Here is a 12226-nt window from a genome sequence, read left to right as displayed (position 1 = left end):
TAATGTGATTTACCTGACAGGCGATCCAGCATTTGATCAATGAATGGAAGAGGATAGTGATCCTTACGGGTTGCTTGGTTGAGGCGTCTGTAGTCAATGTAGACCCTCCAAGTGTTCTGTACTCTGGTTGCTATGAGCTCTCCATGCTCATTCTTCACTGTAGTGACGCCAAACTTCTTGGGCACCACTTGTACTGGGCTCACCCATTCACTGTCTGAGATGGGATAGATGATATCTGCCTCCAGTAGTCTGGTCACTTCCTTTTTGACAACCTCTAAGATAGTGGGGTTCAGTCTTCTCTGAGGTTGACGAACGGGCCTTGCTCCCTCTTCTAAAAATATTCTGTGCTCACATACTTGAGGGTTGATGCCTACTATATCCGCCAAACTCCACCCAATTGCCTTCTTGTGCCTCCTCAGCACACTAAGTAACTGCTCTTCTTGTTGAGAAGTGAGTTCTGTTACAATGATAACTGGACACTTTTGCTTGTCCTCAAGGTAAGCATATTTGAGGTGTGGAGGAAGGGGTTTTAACTCTAACTTCTGCTCATGGTCAGGCTCTGGATTGTCTGAAGCTGGTGAAAATGGCGAAGTGCCATCATTGTCGTTCAAGAGTGTCCCCACACTCGGACCTTGTCCTGTGTGCTTCTCTTCTAACTCCTCCTAGTGAACTTCAGCTACGGTTTCATCTATGATGTCACACTGGAAGATAGAATGATCTTCCGGAGGATGCTTCATAACTCCATTCAGATTGAAGATCACTACTCGGCCATCTATTTCAAAAGAGTATGTTCCTGAAAAAGCATCTAATTTAAACTTTGAGGTCTTCAGGAATGGTCTTCCGAGTAGGATTGATGATGTCTTGTCTGAGTCATTTTGGGGCATCTCCAGGATATAAAAATCAGTGGGGAATGTGAGCCTCTTAATGCCCACTAATACATCTTCAGCAACTCCAACCACTGTAATAATGCTTTTATCTGCTAACACAAAACGAGCTGCCGACCTTGTTAAGGGAGGGTCCTCAAAATATCATATATAGACAAAGGCATTATACTCACACATGCTCCTAAATCACACATGCTGTCAGAAATTATCACACCACCAATAGTACAATTAACCATACAAGGACCTGGGTCACTACACTTTTCAGGTAAACCTCCCATTAAAGCAGATATGGAACTACCTAAAGGAATAATTTCTAATTCATTAATTTTGTCTTTATGTATACATAAATCTTTTAGAAACTTTGCATATTTAGGTACCTGTTGAATAACATCAAATAGAGGAACAGTTACCTCAACCTTTTTGAATATCTCTACCATTTTTGGATCAGGTTCCAGCTGCTTCCTGGGCTTCCTTGCAAGTTGTGGAAATGGAATAGTAGTGGTGTCTTCTACAGTATCTGCGCCCTGTGGTGCTTCCTCCTGTGGTTGAACTTCTTCTTTTTCAGCTATGTCCTGTATGTCCTCTTCTTCTTCAACATCTTCTACTTCCACTACTTCTTCAGCTGAGGTGTGTTCTGGTGGGCTTGGCTCCTCCTGGTTCCTCTCCTGCAGTGTGGTTCCCGACCTTAGGGTGATGGCATTAATACCACCTTTAGGATTGGGTAATGGTTGAGAGGGAATTCCACTGAAGCTCAAAGGCTGGTTATTAGAGTTATTCATTGATCCAATTTGTGAGACAAGAGCTTGCAAAGTAGCGTTCAGACCATTTAGAGTGGCATTAATATTATTTTCCATGGTCTGTTGTCTCCGATCAATAGATTGTAATAAGTCATCATTAGTAGATGAAGAAGGATAGGTAATTTGAGAGGTCTGCTGTTGGGTATTCTGTAGTCCTTGGGATTGCCTCAGGTGAGGTGTTCTGTAAGGCTGGTAATGGTTCTGTTGCCTGTTGTTGTTATTATTCCACCTCTAATTTTCCTGATTGTCTCTGCCTCCTCTATTGTTGTTGTCCCTCCAATTTTGGTTAGAATTATCCTGCCATCCATGGTTGTAATTGCCACTTTGATTTTATCCTTGGTTGGGGCGGTCATAGAAGTTATGAGTGGCTGCCACGGTGTTGTCTTCCTGTTGGAGCTACGGACATTCATCAGTATAGTGGCTATAATCAGCACAGAACGCAAACTCTCTGTGGGACTAACTGTTGGTTTTGCTATGGTGGAGAAGGTTGAGCTTGCTGAACTTGTTGTTGATTCAATTGCATCTGCTTCAGCAAGTTGGTCATTTCACAGATACTCTGAGTTAGAGCAGCAGTCTCTCTGCTAGAGGATACTTCTGCAACGGCTTTTGAACGGCCTTGTTTCTGCCTGTGATTCTGAGTAGATTCAGCTAAGTCGCTGATCAATTGCCATGCCTCATCAGCGGTCTTGTACTTTTCCATAGATCCATTGCTAGCACTTTCCAATGTGGTCTTATCTTGGGGACTCATGCCCTGTGTGACGTAACCGAGTAACAATATCTTGTCAATCAGATGGTGGGGGCATGCTTCCAGAAGATTATTAAAGCGCTCCCAGTATTCATAGAGAGTCTCAGATTCATCCTGAACAATCATGGAAATGTCTTTCCTCAGTTTATCAGTAACTTCAGCTGGAAATTTTTTTTCCAAGAATTCTCTTCTCAGTGTATCCCAGTTGGATACAGTTGCTGCTGGTTGAGTGTAGTACCACTCTCTTGCCTTCCCCTCAAGAGAAAACGGGAAAGCTTTCAGCAAAATTAAAGTTTCATATGCACCATCACGCCTGACAGTAGAACAGGCTGCTTGGAAATCTCTCAGGTGCTTGATAGGCTCTTGAGCAGGCAAGCCATGAAACTTGGGCATCAAATTGAGCAGTGCGGTCTTTATTTCAAAGTCTGTAGCCACCGCTGGGTGATGCGCTTGAAATGGTTGCATTGTAAATCAGGGGCTCCAGTCTTCTGGATAGTAACTCTCCTAGCTGCTACCATGTTACCTGCACGTAAATCAACCAAATCAGTAGAACGGGGGCTGATTTCTTTCTCAAGTGAGGTTTCAGATCTGCCCTCAGAGAGGACTAACCGACGCCGAGCTTGCCTTATTCGTGAAAAAGTTCTTTCAATCTCAGGATCGAATACTGGCAAGTTTGGATCAGGAAGTGAACGCGTCATCTAACGAAAGAAACAAGCAGCTCATAGTAGTGAAATAAAATAAAATGCAAATAAATAAAATCTAACCAATAACTTTAGCACTCTATTGCAACTCCCCGGCAACGGCGCCAAAAATTGACATGACGGAAATTGGCGAGTTAAGAATTGTTATAAGATATGCGTTGCAAGTATAGTTCTCAACCAACCAGAAATCCGATTATCAATTTAGAAGGGTTGTCACAAAAATTAAAATTTAAATACTGGGAGTATGAATTCCAGGTCGTCTCCCAACGAGTTGCAGAAAGGTGTGCTATCTTATTAATCAGATATTTTCAAAAAGAGTTTGAGTTGAATAAACAGGAAATTAACTTAGAGAAATTAAGTAATTTAAATAAAAGCCTTGACTGGGAGTAGATTAGTTGGAAGCCCTATTCTTGTTGCAGTACTCTCAAGATTAATTGATAATTGAAGGTTATTCTGTTTAGTTATCCCTTACTAGGTAAGAGAAAGTCAAACAAGTTGGAATGCTGTTTCTATTCATAAGTCCCAATCCGCTTACTTGGAAGGACTGGCGTTAGTGACTAGAGAGCAATCCAACAATAAACTCAATTATAATTTCTCTTTTGAGCATTCCAACTCAAGGGTTCCTTTCAATCAACTCCCCATCAAGTTAGGGAACTACTCGCTCATTGTGAATGTAGAACTCATAACATAGGAAAGGGAATTAAAGAAAGACATGATAAATAAAACTGAAAGGAATCAATTAAAAATAAAAGTAACTCTTGTATTAATAAATTCTAAAATAATCCAATAGTAAAATTGAGTAAATTAAAGGACATGGAAGAGTAAAGCCAAGTAAAGAAAACGAACTAGAATGACGAAGTCTTGATGAGGTAATAACTCTTCTCAATATCCCAATGCAAAGAGCAATAGAAATAAAAAATCCTATGAACTATGAATGTGTAGAGAGAAAACCAAGAGGAGGAGTAAAACTAGATCTAAAAAACTAAAACTGTGTAGAATGAATGTTGTTTTTGGTTTCTGCATTTCCTCTGGCTCTAGTCTGCTTTTTCGGGCCGAAAACTGGGTCAAAACAGGGCCTAAAATCTCCCCCAGCGATTCTGCAGATTATGCAGATCGCGCACGTCACGCGATCGCGTCATTCATGCAGACGCGTCATTCGGTGTTTTGCTTTGCCACGCGGGCGCGTCGTCCACGCCTCCACGTCACTTGTGCTATTCCAATCCGCGCGGTCGCGTGAGCCATGCGGCCGCGTCACTTCTCGCTGGTCATCTCTTCAATTTCTTGTGTTCCTTCCATTTTTGCAAGCTTCCTTTCCAATCTCCAACTCATTCATGCCCTATAAAGCCTGAAACACTTAACACACAGATTACGACATCGAATTGAATAAAGGAGAATTAAAATACATAATTAAAAGTCTCTAGGAAGCAAGTTTTCAATCATGTAATAATTTTAGGAAGGAAATATAAATGCATGCTAATCATATGAATAAGTGGGTAAAGATCATGATAAAACCACACAATTAAACACATTATAAACCATAAAATAGTGGTTTATCAACCCACTAGACTTCCATGGTATTCATGAACTAAAACAGTTAATTTAAAAATAAAATTCCCTACCTCGATGTCGCAATCCGAGGAAACCAAATGCGACGAACCTTTTTTATTTTTAACTCGCAACAGCGACGGTGATATCAGCAAGAACAACAACGACCTCAGCATCAATTATGCCTTTTTCAAACAGTAAACCAACAACGACTAAAACAGCAATCCATAATTCTATCATTAAGCTAGAAGGAAAACAGAGGAACAAGATGAAAACAGAGCAAGGTTTGAAGCATTACAGTTTCAAGAATAGGAGAATTGAAACCAGAACAAGAAGGCTGATGCTGTCTTCAACTCTGATGGCGGTGCACGACTCACCGGTGACCGAGGCAGTAATGGCGAGGATAATGCCTCCTCTGGCTCGCACGACTCTGTCTCCCTCTCTCCCTTGCGTCGTTCTCTTCTCCACGGTGGAATCCAATAGGGACGATGGCGACACCAACTGCGACGGGTTGGCTGCGATGGAACCCTTGGCGGCAAGACGCAACGGCTTTCAACGCACGACTTCTCTCCTCTCAGACGCGTCATAGCGGAGACTTCAACAAACAGCAGCGACGACTTCGCATGGCACAGCAGCGACTCCTCACGAGCGCTCCCTCTCTCTTCGCGACACTCTCTCCTCACTGGAAACGGTTCTGCTTGACGGCAATAGCAGTGGCAACGCCTCTTTCTCTCCTTGCGTGGTGGCTCGGCATCATGACGGCGGTGGTGGTGCGTGATGGTGGAGGCAAAGCCCCTACTCTTCCTTGTTTTCGATCTTCCTCTGCTCTCTCACATATCTCTCTTTCTCCCTTTCCCATTTTCTTTTCTTTTCCTTCCTTTTTAGTTTGTTGAACTGTGTATTGTGTGTATATGGGGGAGAGGGGTTGGCAGTGGGGGAGTGAAGAGAAAGTGAGCGTGGCTCGCGGTAGAACAAATAGGTGTGGAGATATGTGGCTGATTTTGAAATTAGGGTTAGGGTTTGTACGTTCCAATTTGGGGTTTTAGGATTTTGTGTATGAAATTGAGAATTTTAGGTAGTTTAGTCATTTTAATAAATTAGGGTAATAGAGTAATTGAAAACTAATTTTAATATAATACTAATATTTATAAAAATACTTATTTAATTATCAACTTAATTTATTTTCAAATAAACACTCCAATTCAATAATTAGAGTTAATCAAATTAATTTCTTTTAAAATCATAAAATAGAGTTCAAAATCTAATTATTAAAATTAAACCATATATCTAAAACCCTCATTATTTTTCAATTACTCAAACTTTCAAATCAATAATAAGAAAATATCCAATTAATATAAAATTTTCTGAAATTAATATCTTGAATAAATAAATTAAATCATAATTAATTTTTTATTTAATTTCTAAAAATTTGGAGTCTTACATAACTAGGGCATAAGAATGAAAATGTGTTCTTATTTTCTTTCTATTCAGTGGAGTTGCTCATTTTCATTCATTTGATTGTTAGTATTTTTTGTTGAGTCCTTTTGCATGTAGAAATGATTTACTTGATAATTGAATTTTTATCACGTTTTATTCAGCATATGGTTGGTGTTCAGTTCACTGGTGTTTGTCATTTGATTTACCTGATTGTTAGTGCGTTCCGTTGAGTTCTTTTGCATGCAGAAATATTTTTCTTGCTGGTTGAATGTTTATCAAGTTTTATTTAGAACATCAATGAAATTCAGTTAAGTGGAGTTAGTTATTTTAATTCATTTGATTATTAGTGTGTTTAGTTGAGTCCTTTTGCATGCAGAAATAATTTACTTGATGATTGAATATTTATCACGTTTTATTCAGCACATGAATGGTGTTCGGTTCAGTTGGGTTGGCCATGTTGATTCACTTGATTAAAATATGCATGATTATGCTTGTCGGTATATTGAGTGAAGTATTGGCCAAATTTTTTTGTCCTTACAGCAAAAATGAAGAAGATAATGGTGACAAAGAAGGAGAAGCCGCGCTATAACATAAGCATATGTACACATTAAATATATTTATCACCAAAATCAGAGACCAAGTGATTCGGACATCTGAAGCAATAAGACTCCCAAAGCCATCTGTTGCTTTCTTCAGCCCTGATTGTAAATTCACATATGAGGATATAGATAGTAAATAGGATATACTTTGTTTGACTGGTTATAATTAAGACTATTTTGTTTAACTTGTTTAAAAAAAAGCAAACACTGCTTCTTTCAATGTATATATGTGAATATTAATATAAATATTGAAAATCTAATGTTAATGTAAATATCTGATTCAAGATGGATTAGTCCTTGTTCTGTCAGTCTAAGATATTAATGTATATATCTGTTAGAACTGTCTGGCTGCTGTTTTGTTCCAGGTTCACAGTGAATGGAATCAGGGTATTTATTAAACATTAAGAGCCCCAAAAACACAAATGAACCGAAATTAACACACTGGATGAACCGAAAAAGTACATATATCAATATAGTAGATAGTTAAATTTTTAAAAACTGTTGCTATTAGTATTCAGTTTTAGAAACACCTGAACTCTTTGACATAATAGAATAAATTGATTATTCAATAAACAAAAAAGTGACTATTTAATAAAAAATTTAAAAAAGCTAATATTAAACACGAAAAAAGTGACTCTTCAATAAAGATTAACACAAAAAAGTGACTATTTAGAGTTGGAGATATCTTGAATTTTCACCTCCCCTCTCTGCTACATACGATTAGTTGATTCTTAATCTCGTCTCCCTTCCGAGTCGTGTTCCTTATTTTCGTAGAAACACCAGCAAGTTTGGAATAATTTTTGTAGAACTATCCAACTTCTTCTAATGTCTTGAAAATCATCCCAACTTTTGGAACAAATTGTTCATCCACAACACACCTGGTCTGCAGAATGAACCGAACATGTTATTATGATGAAACAATTGTATAGTACTAAATGAATGGAACATTATCCATTATATAAATTCAAATTCAAATAGTTTTTTGCATAATGAACTGAACACATCATTATGGTGAAACAATTGTATAGTATTAAATGAATGGAACATTATCCATAATATAAAATCAAATTCAAACAGTTTTCTACATAATGAATCAAACACATCATTATGGTGAAACAATTGTATAGTACTAAATGAACGGAACATTATCCATTATATAAAATCAAATTCAAACAACATTCTACATAATGAACCAAACATGTTATTATGGTGAAAGTGAAACAATTGTATAGTACTGAATGAACGAAATATAATTCATTATATAAAATCAAATTTAAACAACTTTCTACAGAATGAACCGAAGACATTATGGTGAAACAATTGTATAGTACTACTAAATGAACGAAACATTATCCATTATATAAATTCAAAACACCTGTGTCTACAATTGAGAGATTATCAATTCAATTTAATTCAGAACACATGCGTACATTCAATTCAATTCAATTCAATTTAATAATTGCATTTTATTCAATTCGATTAAAAAAAATCAAAACCTTGTCCACTAGATTTGTTTCAGAAGAATAATCCAAAACACTCTCATCCAACTGATTGAAAGTTGAATTATTCATTGTTTTGATAGAATATTGAAAATCTGAAAACGAAGAAGATAAATCCACAAAATAGAAGAAGAAAACAAAGAAGAATAGGAAGAAGAAGGACGAGTAGCAGAGAAGAACAACGAGCAGAAAAAAGAAAAAAGAAGAAGAATGAGGAGCAGCAGAGATTGCAGATCCAAAAATTACAATGCAAATCATTAACATTGAAAAAGAGAAGAAGAAGAAGAATGTTTATGTTGAAGAAAATGTTTACGTAAATCTGTTACGTTGAAAAGAGGGAGAGGGAGGTGCAGAAATGTTACATCTGTAACACCCTAACTTTTAGCATCTCATGATCGTACTAAAAGCTCAAACGTCACTTACCTCTAAACCTTTATATTTTATATTATCTTTATTTAATATTGAGCTTTCGCGAGTATGAACCGAAATTTTAAACAAGAAATCAAAATGAAACTTTATTTTAAATCACTTAACCACAGAAGTATAAATATTCACATAGCTTTATATATATAGACATATTCAAAGATTGTCAAATACAAGTCATGCCCCTCTAAAAATCAAAACAACTAACGGGGAGGGGAAAATAAAATCTATGACTAAACCAAATACAAAAAGTAGGAATATATGTATATGTTAAGCTTCGTAGTTCGGTCGCGGACTCGTGCCGAGGATTCCTAAACCTGTCACTGAACATAAGAAATCTGTAGGGGGGTGAGAACTTCGTCCTCGCAGGTTCTCAGTAGGGACAGAGAATGCCGTGAGAGTAAAGAATTAAGTTGCAAAAAATTGCTTTTCAACTTTAAAAAAATTACCTTTAGAACTCTTTAAAACTCACTTTAAAGACTTTGACTGGTTCTTAGTAAGTTAAATCATTTAAGAAAATTCCAGTTAGCAGTAGCCACCAAAACCCACAACAAATATACTAACTAAAGCAAATAAAGAGAAACAACCACAATACATACACAATCACAGAAAAATACAATAAGCAAACACAACCAAAACAAATGCGCAACCAATATGATGCATGTCTATCCCTAGCGCAGGTAATGAGCTCATTTGTCGGTTTTGACCCGCACCCGACGCAATCCGACTCGCAAGTCAGATAAGGCATTCCAACGGCATAACCTTTGCAAGTTTTTACTTCTTGCAGGCGCTAATTCTCCAGCTAAAGTATGCTAAATATGACCTCTGCAAGTACTTGCAGGCACTGATTTTCCAGCTGAAGCATGTGCCCCTTTCTCCTGTAAGCCATTACATACACACGGGCGTCCCCGCACAATCATTCACATTTAAAGCCCACAGCTTAATATTTTCCCATCAGCACCATAACCATTTACTTTTCGTCGCCCTCTCGTGACATTTTAAACATTTTATAATCACACGTGCCATTTTTTTTCTCATTCTTTCTTTTTCTTAACAAACCGAATTCATATCATAACTTAAAACAAAATCTCTTCTCAAAAGAGTGAATTTAAAATATTATACTTTTCTTAATAAATCGGATTGAAAAATAACTCTTTCCGTAATAATTCAAAATCAAACAATATTCATAAATCAGATTGGCTTTTAAATAACGCCTTAAACAAAGTCATGGAGCTTTATAAAAATTTTGGCAGTATTTTCTCTAAAATTCGGACTATGCCACCCTTCCAGGGTTCCAACGAAACCATTTCTAATTCTCATAAAACATTTTTGACAATTCAAATTAATCAAATTCAGTACTAAAAATCTATTTTCAATTCTCACAGATTACTTCCAATAAACCAGCAGGCCAAGTCCAATATCCAAAACATTTATAAATCTGAAAATTCAATTAGTTCTAATGTCAAAATCTTTTCTAACTCTCAATTTATTACTATTGAAACAAATTTTCAATACAAAACCTGTTTCTCAATATGAGTAAATATGTAAATAAAATGTTTTTCACTATAAAATCATGTTTCAAAATAAATTTATAAATCAGATTTTCGAAATAAAACCACGTTTTCGGTTACTTTTACATAAAATTGGGCAGAATCTCCTCTTAAAAATTGGACTTCACCACCCATGCGGGCTCCCTCAGATTCATAACTTTCCAAACCAAACTAAAATCCAACTCCATTCAACAATTATCAATACGACAATTTCTTCAATAATTAACTCATCATATTACAATTTAACAAGTAACACTAATTTAATCACCTTTCACAGCCACAACTCAACCAATTCATCATAATCACACAAAATCAGAATTTCAACAATTCCAGCAAAATCAGAAAACCAATATCAATCACAGCCTCAATTCAAACTCATCATTCAGTCATTCCAAGTAATCATAAATTATTTGCAAATATCTACCAGACTTCCGTGGCATTCATAATTTAAAACAGTTAATTTCAAAATAAAACCTCCTACCTTCGTACGAAATCAAACCAACGAGACCTCCAGAAAAATTTTTTGACCGAGCTGCTGAAGAAATAAACATCAAAAATCATCTGTGCCTCGTAGAACTCCAATTGGCCGAATTCAAGGAGAAGGGGAGCTACGTCACTGTCAACTTTTACCGAATAAAAGTAATGCCAACATGTAAAGGAGGAGGATACGAAGATTTTTACTGGATTATATTTTTTTATTGGAGTTATGAATCTTAAGAAATCGAAGCCGGAAGTTCATAGCATCCATAGAATCATGTTCTTTTCTCTCTCTCGGGTTCTCTTTCTTTCTTTCTTAAATCGCTTTGGTGATGGAAAGAAAGAATGGATTAATATTAAAGTTTTCAAAATAAAAAGGTTAGGTGTTATGGAAGGAATATATATATATATTTCCTTTTGTTTCCTTAATGAAACTGGCAAACCGCCAAATGAATGGAAATAAGGAAATAATAATAGTATGGTAATAATAATAATGGTAATATAATTATAATAGTAATAATAATAATAATTAAATTAAACTTCAATAATTATAAAATTCTATTTCATTATTTTTGTTAAGAAAATTATTTTTTTAAAAACTAAATCTCAATATAATATAATAACTCATAAATAGTTAATTATTTAATTTTTTAAAATCTGAGGTGTTATATCCTATTCCACTTATAAAAATTTTTGTCCTCAAAAATTAATATAAAATAAAAAGATTTGCATCTACTTCACTTTCAAAAACATCAAAGAAAAGAAATAGAAAGGTTTGGCACGTTCAGTGTTGTTCAAATGTAAAAGAAATCATATCTTATGAATGACAAGATATAGTCAGAAGTAATTCAAAACACATCTTAAGAAGGAAGTTCGAAATAAAGAATTTCACTGCAAACAATCAAGGAAGATCAAGGAAGAGTTGACATTAAACCACGTTGACACAAATAAGGATTATATGTTGAAACAAAGTAACCCCTAAAACTTAACTTCTAATATTCCCAAACCCCATGATTTGCATTATCTATGAATTCTATTTCGTCAATGACAATCCGTTAGTGCTTCAGTATATACAAATCATCAGTATTAAGTTGGCCAGACCTAATACCATGACCAATGTAATGATCGACTAACAGTATCAATCAATAGACAGTCATGCATCTAAAACTCAAACTCTTGTCATTTGGATAAGTCCTATTGCATGACAGACACTAAGAGTATGCAATGAAGCGTAATCAGTCCATTCCTAAGGCTCTAACAGGGACGAACTGCTCTGATACCATAATGTAACACTCTAACTTTTAGCACCTCATGATCGTACTAAAAGCTCAGCCGTCACTTATCTCTAAACCTTTATATTTTATATTATCTTTATTTAATATTGAGCCTTCGCGAGTACGAACCAAAATTTTTAACAAGAAATTGAAATGAAACTTTATTTTAAATCACTTAACCACAGAAGTATAAATATTCACATAGCTTTATATATATAGACATATTCAAAGATTGTCAAATACAAATCCTGCTCCTCTAAAAATCAAAACAACTAACGACGAGGGGAAAATAAAA

The 12226-nt window shown here is 35.8% G+C and overlaps 1 non-coding gene across 1 annotated transcript; it reads left to right on the top strand.

Annotated features, from left to right (window-relative positions):
* Positions 1-2465: 2465 nt before the first annotated feature.
* On the top strand, positions 2466-2573 carry LOC148548393 (small nucleolar RNA R71). The gene has a single exon (XR_015897161.1). It is a non-coding gene; the product is annotated as a small nucleolar RNA R71 (small nucleolar RNA).
* The last annotated feature ends 9653 nt before the right edge of the window (positions 2574-12226 follow it).

This window comes from Arachis ipaensis, chromosome B8, assembly GCF_059453495.1.
Source record: "Arachis ipaensis isolate K30076 ecotype BB chromosome B8, ASM5945349v1, whole genome shotgun sequence".
NCBI lineage: Eukaryota > Viridiplantae > Streptophyta > Magnoliopsida > Fabales > Fabaceae > Arachis > Arachis ipaensis.
The sequence above is the reverse complement of the archived record's forward strand: the minus strand, read 5'-3'. Positions and strand labels throughout refer to the sequence as shown.